This window comes from Dipodomys merriami, unplaced genomic scaffold, assembly GCF_024711535.1.
Source record: "Dipodomys merriami isolate MVZ:Mamm:240054 unplaced genomic scaffold, mDipMer1.0.p SCAF_2, whole genome shotgun sequence".
NCBI lineage: Eukaryota > Metazoa > Chordata > Mammalia > Rodentia > Heteromyidae > Dipodomys > Dipodomys merriami.
The window spans coordinates 117,751,471-117,770,579 of record NW_027203381.1 but is presented as its reverse complement, the minus strand read 5'-3'; the positions used below and the strand labels follow the sequence as shown (position 1 = coordinate 117,770,579).

Genomic DNA, 19,109 nt, shown 5'->3' with positions numbered 1-19,109 from the left:
TAAAATAGCTTTCTTATAAGTTGGTGACTACTCTTATAATGGCAGTGCTTATGTCAGGCAACCACTTTGACAAGAGTCTACCTCGTACAGCAGCACAAGCCTTTCTAGAAGCCTCCGCAGTGGGGAGCTCACAGGGGAAACCAGCACAAACCCAAGGGCCACAGACGTGTGCACTGTGAGCCACACGCAGAGCCAGTTTTAGAGATGGGGCAAATTGCCAACAACAATCAACCAAGCCCACCATAACCCCAGATTCAATGATTAGGAAACTGAAATTCGAAATTCTGGTTTTCTAAGTCAGTGACTGTGGAGCTGTATCACAGCATTCAAACACCCCTATTCACAGCACGCCTACCTCACCTGGAGTCAAAACCCACCCAGTGGGGCCACAGGCTCCCCTAGGGAGTCTTGGAGATCCATAGCAGACCAGTAGCAGGAAAACCGAGGGGAGCAGGCACAGAGTTTCATGTCCCTTCACCCTGCAACACCTCCCTGGATGCTTAAATTAAAAGAATCATCCCCTGCCACCTTCAGAACTCGGAGCACCTGGGATAGCAGGACTCTAGTTTGAAAGAGTGCTTTTAGCAAAATATGCACAATGCATGCCTTTTGTGTTTAACCCTGCTTCCCTCTGCATTTTTTTTTATCTTCTTTTCCCGAGCCTGTGTCTCTGCAACTCTGGATTGCTCGGGTACCAGCCAACCACTCAGCATTTTAGAGTTTCCAGAAAGGAAAAACTCATCCTCCAAGAAGGGGGTTGAAATACAATTGCTTTGTAACAAAATAACAGAGGGGAGAGGAGCCCTTTGCCTCCCCGTACCCCACACAAAAACAGACTGAGCATCCGTTACCTGCTTGTGGAATGCTTCCTGTGCTGGGCGGCCCGCCTGTCTCTGAAGCCACTGCTTGGCCGCTAACCCACAGGGCTGATGGAGTGGGAACGGGAGCTTTCCGCAGCTTCCCAGAGTGATAGAAACTGGGAATCCAAGTCTTCTAAGTTATATCGATACAGAGTCATCATAGCACAAGGTCATTGCAATGGCACTCTGAGGTCTCCGCGTGAGACTAGCCATGCTTTAAGTACACATCAAGTCTCAACTCCAACCACTCCAAGAAGCATTTCCCAATCACGTCTTCCCACCCAACGTCCCAGAAGCTCATACAGCAGAACTGATTTTGGAAACTCAAACAAATAGATTCTCACTACATAGCTGCGAAGACCACTGTGATTTCTTACTAAAGCTTGTTTTGGTAGGCAGTATGGTAAGATGATGCAAATCAGATGCAGATCATTAAGCTTTTGAAAGTGCCTAGCACACATGAAAGATGTTTATGCAATGAGGTACTATACGAATTTTTATTGATGACAGCTTTGCAGTTAAGTGTGCATTCATTAAATATGGAAACAAATGAGAACTAACAATACAAGAGTTCCAAAGGAATTGCCAAGGCACACACTGAACGGACTTGTGCTGGGCTGGAGCTTTAGGTCTTGGCATGGACAACTTCCTCATTCCAGAAGGTTCTCGATTTCCAAGGTTTGTCTGAAAGAAAAAAAAAAGACAAAATTGCTTTAGAGGAAATAATTCACGATTCCATTGATATGGGCAAAATAAGTTATTGTGTTGGCCATTTGTTCTCCATTTAGATGGAATCTTTGTGGGTAAAAATCAAGACTTGCATTCAGGGCCTCTATATGGAAGTCCTCTGCTCAGCTGTGCTCAATTTTGCTCTCTCCACCATGTTTTTTTGATCCTTATTCTGTATCATGACTGAGACATTTATAATTCAAGCATTCTCACTGCCACTTCACTTCATGTCCTTAACTTCTCCTAGGAGCTGCAAGAAATGAGCTATTAAAATAAAAACCACCCCCAGACCTTTCTACCTTTCTTATCAAGTGTGATCTTTCAATACCTTATCTACTTACACAGCCTCTGGCATTTCTTGTACTAATTTCTAAAACAAACGCTGACCTATTGGTTGATTCGATTGGAAACTGCTGCTTGGTTTCTGCCACCATGGAGACAAGAATGACTTGCACTAATGTGCTCTGGCAGCCTCGAAAGCTTTAGAAGAGCTGTAGCTTAATCCAACCTCACTGCAATCCTTCCCTTCCGCGCTCCTCTTCCTCCATCTCCTTGCATCCTTATTCACTGATTCGTTTTCTTTCTTTTTTCATTGATTATTCACTTCCCTGCATCTTTCATTCCTGGAACTGTGGCAGCTGTGCTATGTGGATTATCTTATTTAACCCTCCAAATCAATTCTTGGGCTAGGATCTTTTCATGCCAGACAAACCTGACCCCTGAGTGCATCCCCCCCACAAAATGTAACTGGTCTCAGCTTCACACGCCGTTACAACTGGAAGCCTACTGCCTCTCCCTGCCTTTCTCTTTATGTATCTCACTTGCTCCATATTTGTTGTAAATACACATGTGTTTTACTCTTTAAACGCTTCCTATCCAAGCCAGTAACAAAGGAGTCCCAAAGGAGGAGATCTTGAAAATTAAAAGGAACCTAGAAGTGAGATCTAGTGTCATTCTTTCATTTTTACAATTTAAGCAAATAATGCTTTGATAGGAAAGGTTGCTTGTCCTAAGTCATAGGTTGGGAGCTCTTACTTTTAGTGGCCTATGGGCCTGGAGGGCTGGATGCCTAGGTACCCACAGAAGGCCGCTATTCACTGTAGCTTTGGGCTTTGGCATATTCATGGATGGCAGTGGTGCTGTAGGAGTCTCAGGTCTCATCCATGGGATTATGAATGTAAGGAAATAGTTGTTGCTTTGCATTGCGTGGTTTGGGGGATATTTGTTACATAGTAATGGATATTGGACCAATTATCAATTCAGAATCTGAATATCATAAACATAGGTATGTGTGTTTTACATAAGTATATGTATGTACATATATGTGTGTGTGTCTTTATTTTAAAGGAAATGTTTAAAATAAATCTCAGTCTATTCATTTTTTGAGATAATTATCCCAATTCTATAATTTATAAATTACCAGTTTATATAATTGAGATATGAATCTATATACTGAGTTAAAAGTATATAATTATAGCTGATGATATAATTGTGTAAGCGGATATCACAGGGCTGGAATTATCCACTTATGAAAACTTCTCCTTGATCTACTTTACAGATCAAATAGACCACAATTACACTTAATCACACTCCTGAACTCGTCGCATGAATCTTTGTATGCACAAAAATCCTAAATTGCAAGGGCACCAGGACACAGACCACTGACCTGCAATACTCCCAAACTCTGCATGGAGATTCAGCTAAAAACTTAGAAAACTCATTCTAAGTGGTCCCTGAAAAGCATTTGTTCTATGTATAGGTTTTTAAAACTATAATGGCCCTCACAAATCCATGTCACATTCGTACAGTGAAGACATGGCAACACATCCCTGTGTCCATCCCGTGGATCGACTCTGATACGTGGATGTGGATCGAGGGTCCAGATGAAGGCTGCCACTCCACGTGTCACTAGATGGGCAGTGGAGAACCAATGGAGAGCAGGGAGGACAAGGGAAAATTACAATTAAAAGCTACCATGAGCTAAAGGCCTGTGGAACTCACTTGGCTGCCAATTTTCTGCCTTGGAGGAATAACCAGCAGGAGATCTTTGAAAGGCATTGAGTAGGGAGTTAAGAAGCGAATTCATGGACAGGGCCCCAAGCCTTTGCCTTTAACCCTTCCCCAGCACCACCAGAGACAGGCTCCTGCCAGAAGAGAATTCCTGATGCTACACAATGCTCATCTGCTTGGTGACTGCTGACATCATAGCTCAGGGCTGTAACAATCGGAGGAGTGAAAAGTGAGATAGAGAAGATGGAAGAAGTCATTTCCCACAAGGAAGGAAACCGTGAATCAGTCACATGTTAATAACAAAAACTGAGGAAGTTATTATGCTGTCCCTCAAAAATTCCATATCTCCCCCATCCACACCTACAGTAGACTTTTCAACTACCTAAGTATATCCAGCTAAGTTCTGAATGCTAGTGGTGTTTCATCTCTGAAACCCGGAGACAAGTGATTACTAAGTACCAGACCATAACGGAGACAAGTGCCCACCAAGTACCACACCCTTTGTCAAGTACTCTACTTGGACTAACTCAGTTCTCCCAATACTCCTGAGAGGTATGCATTATTACTGCTGCCAATTTACAGTTGGGGAAACTGAGTTTGCCTGAGATCTACCAAGTGGCAGAGTTTGGATTTGAGCTAGGAGGTTTGGCTCATTGGGTTTGAACTTGCAGCCATGACTCAGTGGCTAGAAAGCATCGTGTCTCTGCAAGGAGACTGGTTGCATATGATGAGCCACGATGTATTTTCCAGAGTCTCTGGTGGCTTTGTACTTGGAGTTAATAGGAACTGTATTAAGGCTCTATTGTACTGAGTAAATTGCATTGGTGTATTGGTTGTATTTCTCCAAAGAAATAGAACCCATGGGTCCATGTATTTCTATATCTTAATACACTCTTATGTGCACATGCATACATTCATGAACAGCAGTGGAGACACCCAGCACTGCCCCTCAGCACCCAATACCCTAAGGAGCAAATCCTACGGCAGCTTCTTTTATCTTTCTGTTCCTTCCCATAGAAATCATAAAACGGGCCCTGACCTGCTCTTCCCATTCCTTGAGAGCTGGAAATCACCAGCTGTCCTGAACTCTGGGCATCTCCTGACCCACGGCACTCACTAGGCCTACATAATAATAAAACCTTCACAACCCCACAGAGCCTGCCACTCTTCGGGATCCAGTGGACACCTAAAACCATACATGCACTCAACGGTTAAAGGTTTTCTAGAACATGCAGGTAGGTTTAGAATCTGGGAGATCAAATTTGCATCTTGTCACCTTCTGCCTGAGAAGAGCAGTGACTAACTGGAGTCCTCCGGCCTTGGGTTCCTTTTTAGCACAGTCCCCACCAGGACTTGTCTCCAAGGACTGAAAAGAGGCATTGAAAAGCACATTAACTGAAATAAGCCAGACCCAAAGAAACATAGAGTCCATGGCTTCCCTCATTTGTAATAATTAGTATATGTCTAGGATAGTCTAGTAGAGGGTCACAATAGCTCAATAGCTGTGTACATATGACCATATGAAATGATGCTAACCAAAATGAATGAGGGAAACAAGAGGGTTTGGGTTTGGTTTGGTTTTTTAGTGCACTGTTTGCAGTTGTTTCTTTTTTCTATCATTTTCTTTCTTTTGGTTTATTCCCTGTTGCCACTTTTTTATGTCGGTACCCTTTGTCTTGTATATACATTTATCTGGTTTGGGGAAGGGAAGGGGAATCACAGAAACGGTGGGATGAAGGGTGAAGCATTGCCAATGCAACAGCGATGCCCACTAGACACTATGTTGGAAATGAACTTCACATCTTGGGGGTGTGGGGAGGGGCAGTGGGAGAAAACGAGGGAGGGGGTAACACTATTTGAAAAGAAATGTACTCATTTCCTTACTGATATAACTGCAACCCTCTGTATATCACCTATACAACGAAAACAAAGAAGTCTACAGGACCATAAAAATCAGTAAATAACATTTGTCATTAGAAGAAACATAAGAAATGTCTGTCCTGGGGTTGGAGGCGTGATTCAGGTGGTAGAGCAGCAGCAGTGAGAGGCTGATACAGAGTTCCAGGCCCATTCTGGAAGCTGGGGTCACAGGGGAACAGAATGCCCGCCCTGAACACTCAAAGCCATTATTCTTGATAATAATGTTCCCTTTCCTAGAAGGTTTTAGCCACCAGGTTAAATCTTATCTGCAGGAAGATGGCCTTTCCCACTTCTCTGAACTCTTCTTTCCAAGACATGATTTTACATTGTTCCTTTTAGATTTTCATATGTTTATTGGGAATAGCTTCAAAACCTTTAGGTTGGAACTCTGACCTTTGACTAACAGCAGGGTTTCCCCAACTTAAGAGCTTGGGGACTCCTTATAATACCTCCACAGTTTGAGAACAAGGCAGTAAATATTCAACACTGTCCATCAAGGTAAGTGCTTTATGCTGCCAGAATGGTTAATCTCATGAGCGGGAGCTCTGACATGTCAAGGCAAAGCAATAATTCATCCTATGGACATAAAAGTGCATAGATACAGTAGCTAGAACCCCTTAAACCTTCTTAAAGATACAGCCATGCAAATCCCAAATAAGGGAATCATAAAGTAATTTTGAGCATCTCTTAGCGTCCAAGAATCTAAAGTGAAGCTACCTCACAAAGAGACTATTCACATCTTAGAACTCTTACTAAAGTCAGATGATTTGACCCATCATTTTTTTTTTGTCAGTTGTGGGGCCTGAACTCTGGGTCTTGGCGCTGTCCCTCAGCTCTTCAACTCAAGGCTAACACTCTACCACTTGAGCCATAACACCACTTCCAGCTTTTTCTGCTGATGTGGTGCTGAGGAATCAAACCTAGGGCCTCATGCATGCAAGGCAAGCACTCTACCACTGAGTCACCTTCCCAGCCCTTGACCACTTTAAGATGCTTATCTCTGAGATGACAAGGGCTTGTTTTGTTTTTGCTTTGTTGTTTTTTGTGCTATTCCTGGGGCTTGAATGCAGGCTCTGGGTGCTATCCCAGCATTGTTTGTTTGGTTTTGCTCAAAGTTGGTATTCTACTGCTTAAGCCATATCTCCACTTCTGGCTTTTTGCTGTTTGGTTGGAGACAAGAGTCAGAAACTTTCCTCCCTGGGCTGGCTTTGAACCATGATCCTCAAATGTCAGCCTCTTGAATAGCTAGGGTTATAGGCATGAGCCACCAGCCTCCAGCCAGAAGAGAAGTTATTAAGTCAATGGTGAGAAAGGATTCTCTTGTCTTCTTACTGAGACCTCCAGCATCAGTTTTCTGGGCTGTGAGCAGAACAGCCACCCAGTGCCCTGTGCTCTGAGGGTGTATAACCTTTTACGAGGTGCCCTGCATTTCATTTTATACTAGCTGTTCTGAGAACTACTCCCTGATAGAAATATAATGACAAGTTGTTTTATTAAAAATTCCCCTCAGGGCTGGGAAGGTGGCTCAGTGGTAGAGCGCTTGCCTTGCATGCATGAGGCCCTGGGTTCTATTCCTCAGCACCACATAAGCAGAAAAAGCCAGAAGTGGTGCTGTGGCTGTGGTAAAGCGCTAGCCTTGAGCTGAAGAGCTGAGGGACAGCACCCAGGCCCAGAGTTCAGGCCCCATGACTGACAAAAAAAAAATCCTCTCATATCAGCTTAGAAAAGAGGAACCATTCTAATTCATTTGGAAATATACAAACAAAAGGAAAGACTTGCATCCCTCCCCTCACTCCCCCCCAGATCTTACCAACGAGCTTTGCTCCCTTGTCGATCTTGGTATCTCACTCTTTATTTGGTAGCAATTAATCTGGATAGCGATCCCTATCATCAGTCTTCTGAGTGGCCTACGGGGCTGATTTCATTACCGGAAACTTAATTCTTAGATGCCTGAAGCCTACGAGAGGATGCAGAGCCAGCAGCCAGACAATGCAGCCCCTTCTGCACAAGGCCAACAGCCCTGGGAAGCTAACGGCTCCTATCTGGATCAATAATGCAGGGGAGGCTCAGCATAAAACCTTTCCCTCCTTTTCTTTGGCGTTGGAAATTATGAACTGGATCACTCTGGTGACCATTAATTAGGCTGGGAAAAGATAGAGAAAATGTTGTCCTTGGTATCTTCCATCTTGTATTTTCGAGTGTGCACACAGGGGCCGTTGGGGGGGAGGGGGATCTCTGCTATCTTGTGAGTTGCCTCTTATTCCCATTTACCAGTTCCTTACATAATGCTGTTGGCTCTCATCAGGAGAATTCCCCAAAGACATCACTGCCTTCAAAATCTCTTGCTTGTCAAACTGAATCCTATCACCTCAGGACTTTTACCAAACCATTTATCCTTGGGAAACACTTAGGGTAGTGTCTTAGCCGCTGCTGCTGTAATTGTACCCAAAGGGTGTTTGCATTTCATGAAAGAGGAGATCCCTGAGGACATGGCATCCTAAGTCGAGCAGCCGCAGCCAGCAGGGAGGCCAGGGCTTTGGGAGGAAGACGATAGAGTCTTTCAGAGTCATTTATTTATTGCGAGATTAAATGTGCCTTTGAACATGTACATCATCAAGAGACGAAGGTAGTTTCTGTGTCTGAATCTCTTCCTATCCATTTCCTTGTAAGTATTTTTACCAGCAATCAAGGCAAATTCCTTGTGGGTCACCAAGGGAAGAGTCTGGCTTCCCACAGCCTAAGGATGGGGAACTGCTTTGTTGCTTTGTCATTACAATAAGAATAAGAGGGCTGGGAAGGTGGCTCAGTGGTAGAGCGCTTGCCTTGCATGCCTGAGGCCCTGGGTTCGATTCCTCAGCACCACATAGGAAAAAAGAAAAAAGCCGGAAGTGGCGCTGTGGCTCAAGTGGTAGAGCGCTAGCCTTGAGCTGAAGAGCTGAGGGACAGCGCCCAGGCCCAGAGTTCAGGCCCCACGACCGGACCCCCCCCCCAAAAAAAAGAAAGAAAAGGTGTCAAGAATATGAAAAGGAAGATTTAGGAGTTTTCTGTACACAATCCCATGAATGAGAATAGTCAGGAAAAGCCAAAGGGAGAATTCCGAAGAGAGGAAGAACATGGAGAGTCAAGAAAGAGGGCCAGCATGGCCTCACAGCAAAGAGAATGCACAGATGACACGTGGATGAGGAGGAGACAGCCCACCGATCCCACCCCAGCTGCTGGGGTGAGGAGAGAGGAGAGGCTGATATCACCACCCCAAGATGAGCCAGGCATCCCTGATGACAACAGACTGGCCTCGGGGCTGCCCACAGCTCTTGAGTCCATTGAGTGCAGTGTGGGGATTTGGCATGACAGGGACTCCGCCTGTCAGGCGAGCCTTGGAGACGAAATCCATTTCATCACTCCCCGTATCTCAGAGGACGATAGCCAGGCCCCATTTTGAAAGAGGGCCTATTGTTCTAAGAGTCTGTGCTACTCTGGGGGCCTGACAACAGCCAGGAAAGCCACAGGCACACTGCCAGGGTGTCTGGGTGGGGGGCAGCCATAGAAGTTCACCCTGGAGAGGAGGAAGAATGGAAGTGGACAAGAAGTTCAAACAGCAGAAAGCTAGGGTCATGGGAGATGTCCTGGTCCAAGCCCCTGTCCCCTAGGGTGAGGAGGGGGCCACGGTGTCTGTGGACCACTACAGATACAGACAGCTCTGAGCCAACAGTCAGCAGATTGCTCATCCAGCCTGCAGAGCTGTGTCCCTGGTGCCATGTGTACTCCCCCTAGAAGGACCTGAGCCCTCTGCTGTCCTGCTGATGCCTGGATTTCTGCATTCTTCTCTCTTGGCAGCTTGGCTTATGACCAGGCAAGGGTGGAAAGAACCCCGACCACCAGTGTAGATCTCAGCGCCTTCCACCCTCTAACACACTCCGGAATGCCCCTCAGCCTGGAAGTTTGCCACCTCTGGAGAAGGTGGGAACCTGCCCAGCTCACAGGCCACAAAGCTCTGGGGTCAGCACCCGCTGCAAACATGCAAAGGAGGCAAGCGCCTCAAGTGGAATCAGAGCTGGTGTCGACACTGTACTTGGCCTGACCCATTCCCGGCTCAGGCCCGAGCCTGTGCGTGGGCTGAAAGGGGCTCAGCAGACCTCACCCCACCCACAGACCCTCACGTTCACCCGAGGATGCCGGTAGTCCAGGGCCCAGACAGGAGCTTCTCCAATTCTTTGTCTTCACTGTTTTTTCTTTTCTGGGTTTTTTTTTTTCTTTGTAAAACATTTTTCTTCTTTTTAAAAAAAAAACGTTTTTCTTTTTACTCTATTTTATATTTTCGTCTCCTTTTTATTTTATTTTCAGGCTTTTGCTTTTATTTCTCACATTCACCTATTTCACTGACATAGTTTGCTTCTGTTTTATACTTACAGATTGCGTAATTTTTTAATCTCTTGCATTTTTCTTCATCCTCACAGTCTCTTCTTGTTTTCTTCTCTTTAGCTTTGACAAATTCTTTTTTCCCTTTTCTTTCCCATCTTGATTTTGTTGTTGATTTTACTTGTGTTGATTTGCAAGTTTCCTGTGGTCACTGGTGACATAGTAGCCCTCCTCAGTCAGTTCCCATTGTCTTTCTAGATCTGGTTTGGTTTGGTGTTGTTGTTATTGTAGTTTGTTGTTCTCCCCCTCCCCCTTTCTCCCCCCCCCCTCCAGTCATGAGGTAAACTCTAGGCCTGGACACTGTCCCTCAGCTCAAAGCTAGTGCTCTACCACTTGAGCCATAGCACCATTCCTGTTTTCTGGTAGTTTATTGGAGGTATGTTTCATGGACGTCCTTGCCTGGGCTGGCTTTGAATCCCAATCCTCAGATCTCAGCCTCCTGAGTAGCTAGGATGACAGGCGTGAGCCACCAATACCCGGCTTGTTGTTTGCCCTCTGAGTAGCCCACTAAGAGGAACTCATCCCAACAGATGCACAAATCACAGCACACAAACACAGAAATAAGAAATGGTGAACAAACAAACAAAAATCCACCTGTGCTGGGACTCCACCTCACTCTGGACAGAATGGGTGTCATCAACAAAAGTGATAGGAAGGAGGCAGCAGACAGGGAATCCATATACATGGTTAGTACAGCCACTATGGAAATACATGTAACCCAGTAATACAAGTCCTGGGTACACATACTCCCCAAAATCAAAGCGTAAGTAGAGGTACCTGCACATCTATATAGCAAATTTACTCCAGCACTACTCACAATAAACAAGTCATGGATGCAGCTTAGATACCCATCAGTGGATGAATAATGCAAAAAGAAAATGTGGTGCTTATACACCATAGAGTATTATTCAGCCATAAAGAATGGAATCAGGTTTGCAAGAAAATGGATGGAAACTGGAGATCAGTATGTTAAGTGAAACAAGTCATACTTAAAAATATAAAAATGGCATGGCTTATATGTAGGATCTTGTTTTTTTTAAGAATACATTAAAAATGAAGAGAGATTGTTTGGGAAGAAGAGAGGAAATAAGGGAAAGTCAGGGACAAAGAGGATAGTATTGATCAAAAAATGTTATAGTCATGTGCAGAAATACAATGGAAACATTGTTTTGTATCATTAACACATGGCAGTAATGGAAGTAAGAAACTGAGGATGTTTTATTAGACTAACCAGCCATAAATACCACATAATAACGAAAGTTATTCCCAAATTAGGCATTTAAATGATTGAACATCAAACAATAGTTTGGACTGTCAATAAATAGTGTGAAAGACTTTGACGTAATAGACAAATGAACCATTGGCTCTGCTTCTCATTGTCAGACTAGATTGAAGTAACACAAGGGTTGGGGAGTGGCTCAAGTGGTAGAGCACTTACCTAGTATGCATGAGGACCACAAACAGTAAAAAAGGATAAGTTTACATATTGTAATAATTGCTGGCTTAAGAACACTTTTATTGCTTTTGGAGAAAGTTTTGTGAAATTATAACCACTGGAAAGTTGTTTCATTTAGCATTTAGATTCATTGGAGTCCTTTTTTCTTATGATATTAAAAATATTTATTGTATTTTATAGACACAATATTTTCCATTCTTCACATTCTTTCTTTGCATTTTATCTATGTGTTTTTTTCTGTGATAATCTCACCAAAGGTTGGTAAGGTCTATCAATCTTCAAAACCTTAGCTTTTGCTTTTCTTGATCTTGTCTCTCTTGCTGGTCTTCATTTTCTGGCATCCCTCTGATTTTCTGCCTTTCATCGCTCCTCTCTCACACAGAATATGAGAACTCCCTGCTTCTCACAAAGACGTCATTATACAAACATGAGGCTTAAGGTCAACAAATATTCAGATGAGGACGGCTTTTGTTTTGCTGAATATGAAGGCACAGTTTGATGAAAATCACACATCTAAAAAATGATGGTTTCAGCCAGGCATGGATTGCCTTGGAAATGTCACATTTCACAAGATAAATAACCAATGCAAGAGGGCATTACTTGAAACTGAGAACACCTATTTATCCTCATGCTGTAAATGCCTGTGTTCTGAATTCATTTCTTCAATATTCATCTCCCCATTATTTGTACAGTGTTATCAGGGTACCAGAGCTTCCCAGGAGAACAAGACCAAGCAGTCCCTGCCTTTGTCAAGCTTGCATTTTAATAAAGGAAATAGATAACAACTATGGGCAGAAAAATATTCATTTCAGAGGGAGCTAGGTGCTTTGAAGAAAATGCATCAGGGTCAAAGATTAGAGAATATGTTCATTTAGTCTCTGCTTAGGTTTGCGGGTATCTGGTAATGAACTTACTTTAAAAAAAAACTTTAAAGTTGTCTGGAATTTTTAATGCCCTCCTAGGTAGAATCTAAAAAGCCCGGGCTGGCTTCAAACCAGAAACCTCAGATCTCAGCCTCCTGAGTAGCTCGGATTACAGGTGTGAGCCAGTGGCTCTCAGAGCAATGCTCTTTACCCACCTTGAAGAACGTGCCAAATGCCTCAAGGTATTTTGAGCTAAGAGAAAACAATGGAAAGCTAATTATCGTCAGTGGGCAGGCCATGGAATATTCCTTTCGCGGGCACCAGGTAGACTGTGGTTGGCATTTCCTGGATTCTGTGCACCAATCCTCTTCAGTCATATTGCCAGGGACTGTCACCTTACCTTGTAGGTAGGTATGAGCTACACAGAGTGGTGACTTGGGCAAGGCTGAGGGTGGGTTAGGTGGGGGCGTGGCTAGATTCACAATCAGGTGTTCTGACACCAGGATTTGAACTCCTGCGGCAATCCTGAACTGTCTTCCAATTTCACTTGAAGAAAAAAAATAGACTTTTTTTTGTGTGGTGGAATTTTTTGTCTTGGCCAATTTCCACAGGTGTAAGCAGCAAGAAGAGTTCTGGGAAGGTTTTGCCAAGGGCCAGATTTAACAAAAAAAAAATCTGCAAGATCTTGTCTGCCAAGAACACCATAGATTAACTAACATTTAATTGCTCCATTTGCATATTTGCACTGCTGGCTGTGGACGGCAGGACTCCCGTTCCGTTCCAGTCATTTCTGGAGACTCCCTTATTCTTTTCTTCGTCCCTGCCAGGCAGCTTTACCCTGAGCTCGCTCCTTCTCATTCCCACCTCCAGCTTCTTTACTGTCTTCTGATTTTGTCAGAAAGATCTCTCCTGATGGCAGAAGCCAAGAGGGCAGGATTGATGTTCATAAAATAAATACTGCAAAGCCTGTACTTTTTATTTTTAGATTGCTTTTATCTTTTCATTTTTATCATGCCTCAATTCTCCACTTTTTCCCCCACAAGGGATATAAAGCTCAATCTCAAATGACAAAAACACAGTTGGAATTGTAAGACATTTCTGGTTAGTTGAGCAAATGAATGCAGACTTTCTAAAATTATGTGAATAATTTCAGAAAAGTCCCCTCCTGTTGCAGCACAACTGCTTCCTCAGTTGCCTGAACAGTATCACAAACATTGATTGGGCTTGTGTTGATTGCCAACAACTCATCCCAGATGAGATGTGGTTGTCTCTTCTGATCTCCACCCAACTTAGAAGCAGGTCTGAAACAAACAAACTAACTAACATCCATATTAAATGTAAAGACAAGGAGACTTGGTTTCAGTACTCAGGCATTTCTATTAGCATCACAAATATTAGCAATTCCACTGAGCGCAGAGTACAACAGGAATTCTTCTTCTGAAGCACCTAAGCAGGAGAAGGATAGCTGGGCATTGGTCGCTTATGACTATAATACTAGCTACTTAGGAGGCTGAGATCCCAGTTCAAAGCCAGCCCAGCAGGAAAGTCTGTAAGACTCTTATCTTCAATTAACCACCAGAAAGTCACAAGTGGAGCTTTGGCACAAAGTAATAGAGCACTAAGCCTTGAGCAAAAGAACTCAGGGAGAGCACCCAGACCCTGAGCTTAAGCTCCACAATTGACCAAAATGTTTACAAAATATTCCCTTAACTACTCAGGTCACTTAAACTCCATAGGTATTTCAGTTTAGTTTATATGCCTCTCAAAAGAAGGGACACAGGGATTATGTATTCAATAAACTGGGATGGATGCTTGGATGGACACATGGATGGATGGATGGATGGATGGATGGATGGATGGATGGATGGATAAATGGATTGATGGATGGATCTATGTGTGAATGAAGCAACTAAAAACTAATGGACAAATAAACTTTATCATGTAGAATGAATGATTTAAACCAGTCATGGTTGCTCAAGCCTGTCATCCTAACTTCTTTGGAAGCTGGGATCATGGTTTGAAGCCAGGCAAAACAAGAAGTACAGCACCCTTGATGCCATCTCAACAAATGGCTGGGAATAGTGGCAAATACCTGTTATCCCAACTTGGGATAACCCATTGCTGGGTACAGTGGTCCCTGCTCTCCATTCTCCAGGATTTAGAGAAGCGTAACTAGAAGGTCACAACCCAGCCTGACCCAGAGATAAAGGGAGACCCTATCTCAAAAATAAACAACCCAAAAGGGACTTCTAGGGAAGAGTACCTGCATTTTGTTCAACCCCAATACTGAGAGAGAGAGAGAGAGAGAGAGAGAGAGAGAGAGAGAGAGAGAGAGAGAGAGAGAGAGAGAGAGAGAGAGAGAGAGAGGGAGAGGGAGAGGGAGAGGGAGAGGGAGGGAGGGAGGGAGGGAGGGAGGGAGAGAGAGAGAGAGAGAGAGAGAGAGAGAGAGAGAGAGAGAGAGAGAGAGAGAGAGAGAAGAGAGAGAGAGAGAGAGAGAGAATGATTTAGATTTTGCAGAATCCCAATTCCGTAGACTTCTGACATCCTGCATATATTTCATGACAATCTACCTGAGGGATGATTAAGAACTATACATTTGTAAGAAGTGAAATATTCTGTACTGCCCAGAGATTTACAGTCCAAATTGAGAAGCAGGTAAAATTATATAAACCTCTCAAATAGGAGAAGCAACTGAAAAATTATTGAGACACAGGCTTTGCATGTGGTTGCCATCCAAAAAAAATGGTGAGATGGAGAGGAGACAGAGGAAGTAGAGTCAATCATAACTCCAGGAAGTGGACCCGTCTCCAGAAACCAAACCAACAGCAGCATGGCCGGGCATCCTTGGTTGCCAGGCCGTTCAGGGCTATGGCTTTGAACCAGGAATTCTCTCTCAAGATTGTCACATTAGCTCTTGCCTGGGCTTCTCACCTGCTGACCTCACTTGAAGATTTCAGACCTGCCAGGCCCCATGTCAGATGATCTGACCCCATGAAATAAATGTCTTAAACTGTTTAAGGAATATCAGGTTTCCACCCATCTGGTGTTGCTCACTCCATAGTGGTTCTGTGTCTGTGGGAGAAATCTGTCTGCCTGTTTCAACACGGAAATATTTCTCACAAGTGGTAGACTCAGGAGGTGGCTCCAGTATCTGCTGAGGCTGGATTTGGATACGTAGTTTTTAGGATATGGAGAGAGGGCTTGTGATGATGTGACTTAGCTGTAAAACGAGGCAGAGCAGGTAGGGTGAGTGGAAGGGAGTCTGCATGCATCTTCCCCAGGGAAGTTCTCCAGCCTCTAATGAGATATAATCTGGCAGATTGACAAATTCACCCAACCTGCCTACGTTCTCTGTACCATTGTGTTTGTGGAAAATGAGGAGGTACAGCCCCTTCCAGCTCTTTCTGTCCTGCTCTTTCCAGGCTGTAATTAAAACCTCCCAATACCAGGGACTTAAACCCAAGAAAGATTTTCTTAAGGGCAGGCAAGAAATAGAAAGCAGCTCAATTTTAATTAAAACCAAGGATCTCATTATAAAAATGAATAAACTATGGAGCTGATAACTATCCATTCAAAAACCACATAAACGATAATTTCTGGTTGGGAACTAAGTACCAGCTCACCCTGTTATTTCATCCATCAAATTTTAATTTCCTTCTTCTTTCTGTAATTGAGGCATGGCTGCCAGATTTGGGGAGAGGGAACTCATGATGGTGGGAGGATCTTTACTGATGCAGGGCTGACCAAAACTTCTCAACTGGGCTTCCTCACATAGATTTTTCTCCTTGCTACTTAATCATCCTGCCCAAAGCAAGGCGGTTCATTAAACACACACTGTGAGAACACTGAGGCCTTGCATAGAGAGAGCACGCATGCTCCTCTCTGTCCTGCAAGTGAAATTTGCCCCCCCACCCCAGAATCTACGTCATCTGACTTTTGCTCTCTCTCAATCACTCTCCATGGCTCAGTTTCCCCATACAATGGGAGAGATGTTCATTGAGGCTATGTAGAGTCTGGAAACAATCATGGTCTAATGCAAGGCAATCCTTGAGCACAAATAGTTTACAGGGCTTCGAATTAGAGATGTCAGATTTACCTCCTGATGCAGAAGGTGAGCGGGTACGACCTCTACTGAAGTCATTCTACTTTGCTATGCTGATGTACGATAGAATTATCCAGAAAAAAAATCAACATTTCATTGCCAGCCACTATGGTTCCCAGATGCCATAACATTGGATAACTGTGTTTTGAACATTTACATTCCCCACTGTCACAGCTACTGAGATAATTAATGATGCTTTCTTTAAGCCCAACCAAGCTTTGAAGATGTTTAAAATGAAAACATACTGATTCCCTTCCTTTTACTTTCTGCTCTTTCCTTTCCCTCCATTCCAAAGGCTCATATCCCTCAGGGTACAATCTGGCCACCATTTAAGTATTGTTAGATTAACCCCTACAAAAGGTCAGGCAATGACACACACAGGAAACAGCAGACTACTGGCAATAGTGCACTAGTGCAACAAGCTACGCACAGAGCACACTCACTGTCTGCACTAGCAAGAATGAAGAATTCTTCTGTGCTAAACCATCAGGGTTTGACATTGGGGTTGTGACAGTGTGAGGTCTGGAGATCAGCTGTGGGTTATTCTCAGGAGAAATGCTGGTTTTCTTGACAGCCAGGAGGGCATCTGCCATGTTAGTCCAGAAGATGCTGCTTTGGGAGCTGTCCCAGGTCCTGGACAATGTTTAGCTCCACCTTTGGCCACATTGTCAGTAGATACTTATCATACGTGACAATCAAAGATGTCCTAAGACCCTGCAGGCATTGGTAGGTACAGGATGATTCCTGGATTAGAACACTGCCTCCAAATCACATGTGCTCAACTCAAACACACGTGAGGAGCAAGATCAGAGACTGGCCTTGTGTTCTAACTACAGCATGGAGTTATACAGAAATACGACCCAAACCTTTGAATGCTCCCTCTTTTGCCTTTTAGAAACATGTATAGCTGGCTACCAGGGGTTTATGACTGGAACTCTATTTACTCAGAAGGAAGAGATCTGAGGATCACAGTTTGAAGACACTCCCCAAAGGAAAGTCTGTGAGACTCTCATTTCCAATTAATTACCAAAAGCCAGAAGTGGAGCTGTGGCTCAAGTAGTAGAGGGCTAGCCTTGAGCAAAACAGCTCTGAGTTACAGCCCCAGGACTGGCACATTACACAAACACACACACACACACACACACACACACACACACACACACACACACACACACACACCTACTCCACCTATAGCCTGAGAAGGTACTGTGGGCAGGATAAGATCATTTATCAACAGTGTCACTCACAATCTCCTTTTCCCAACCCTGTCAATCACTGTTCCCAGAAGAACAGGACAGTACTGGAAGGCTCTGTAGGCACACAAGGGACACCAGACCCGTCCTGCAGCGACCTGGCACTCCCCAGCTCGCCCCTGACACAGATCCTCAGGAAGACGCCTGAGCCGCACACATGCTGCTGCCTGACACCTGGCCTTCGTTTCCTGAAAGGAGCACCAAGGTCACGGCTGCAGCCCTGCCATCTGGTGAATCCTGCAGGGTAAAGCTTGCCAAAGCCCTGGGCCAAAGGAGTCCCACATCCTGCCTTCCTGGCATGGCTCTAAGCCCAGGGTGCCACCACCTCACACAACCGGAAGAAACCTGCGAGTTCTCCACACTCAAGGAAAGAAAATGGAGACAGAGAGGCTCAAGGGACAAGTCCAGAGCTGACAACGAGTCATCGCTAAGACCTCTGAGCATCTCCGCCTTTCCTTTGTGCTGGTCACTGCTCTGAGCTCGATTAGGCACACAGAGACACACAACGAAGCATACATGATGGACTCTTTCTGGAGAGCTTCCAACATCCCCAAAGAATAATTAACTAGGAAGAAAATATGCAAAGAAAACAACACAATAACCACTTTGTCATAATTTGGCCATATCTACAAAGACCCCATTTCCAGATCAGGTCTTGTTCTCAGCTACAGAGGGTTAGGACAGGAGAGCTAACTTTTTGGTGGACACGATTCCACCCAAAACACAGCTGTGTGGTTTGGGTAAGGGGTGTGGGTGAGAAAGGAGAGTCAGACGGAGATGACAAGGCATTCTGATGGCAGAATCAACTGACCATCTTGACGAGACTGGAGAGAGCCCTGACTGTAGATGATTCCAAGATCTGCTGTATTTGCAAGGAAGAAAAATCCTGCATGTTACTTGGCAAGTGTTCCTTGTTCTTGCATCAGCCGGAGAAGTCCCAGGGATGCTCCATGGGTCAAAGCACCATTTTGTCTCTTATTTTTCCCCCTGTATAGACTTCCCATAGAGTCTATGCAGGAGAAAGATGGAGTGAGGAAAGAAAAGGGAAAGCAAAGTTAGAGAAAGAGAAACAAGATAGAGGCAGGTTGGTGTTTTAAAAGGTGCCATGGTTCATACTTCAGTGGGTTGAGAGCCACCAAGTTTAGTTATTTCAGATGAGTGTATAAAGATGTTTCCACAAGAGATTAGCCCCCGGGGCTGGGAAGATGGCTCAGTGGTAGAGCGCTTGCCTTGCATGCATGAGGCCCTGGATTCAATTCCTCAGCACCACATAAACAGAACAAGCTGGAAGTGGTGCTGTGGCTCAAGGGGTAGAGTGCTCACCTTGAGCTGAAGAGCTGAGGGACAGCGCCCAGGCCCAGAGTTCAGGTCCCATGACCAACAACAAAAAAGTGACTAGCACAGATGTCACCACCATGGGTGGCTGAGCGTCAGTCTTTTAAGGGCCACTGTAGAAAGAAGGTGGAGGAAAGGTGAATTCTCTTTCTCCTTCCTCAAACT

At 44.4% G+C, this 19,109-nt stretch overlaps 1 long non-coding RNA gene across 1 annotated transcript in view; it reads right to left on the bottom strand.

The window, feature by feature from the left end:
• Positions 1-1,360: 1,360 nt before the first annotated feature.
• Positions 1,361-19,109, bottom strand: part of LOC138832534 (uncharacterized) — a 136,416-nt gene continuing 118,667 nt past the window's right edge. The window contains exon 4 of the long non-coding RNA XR_011373579.1: positions 1,361-1,544. This is a non-coding gene — a long non-coding RNA (uncharacterized lncRNA). The remainder of the gene's footprint in view (positions 1,545-19,109) is intronic.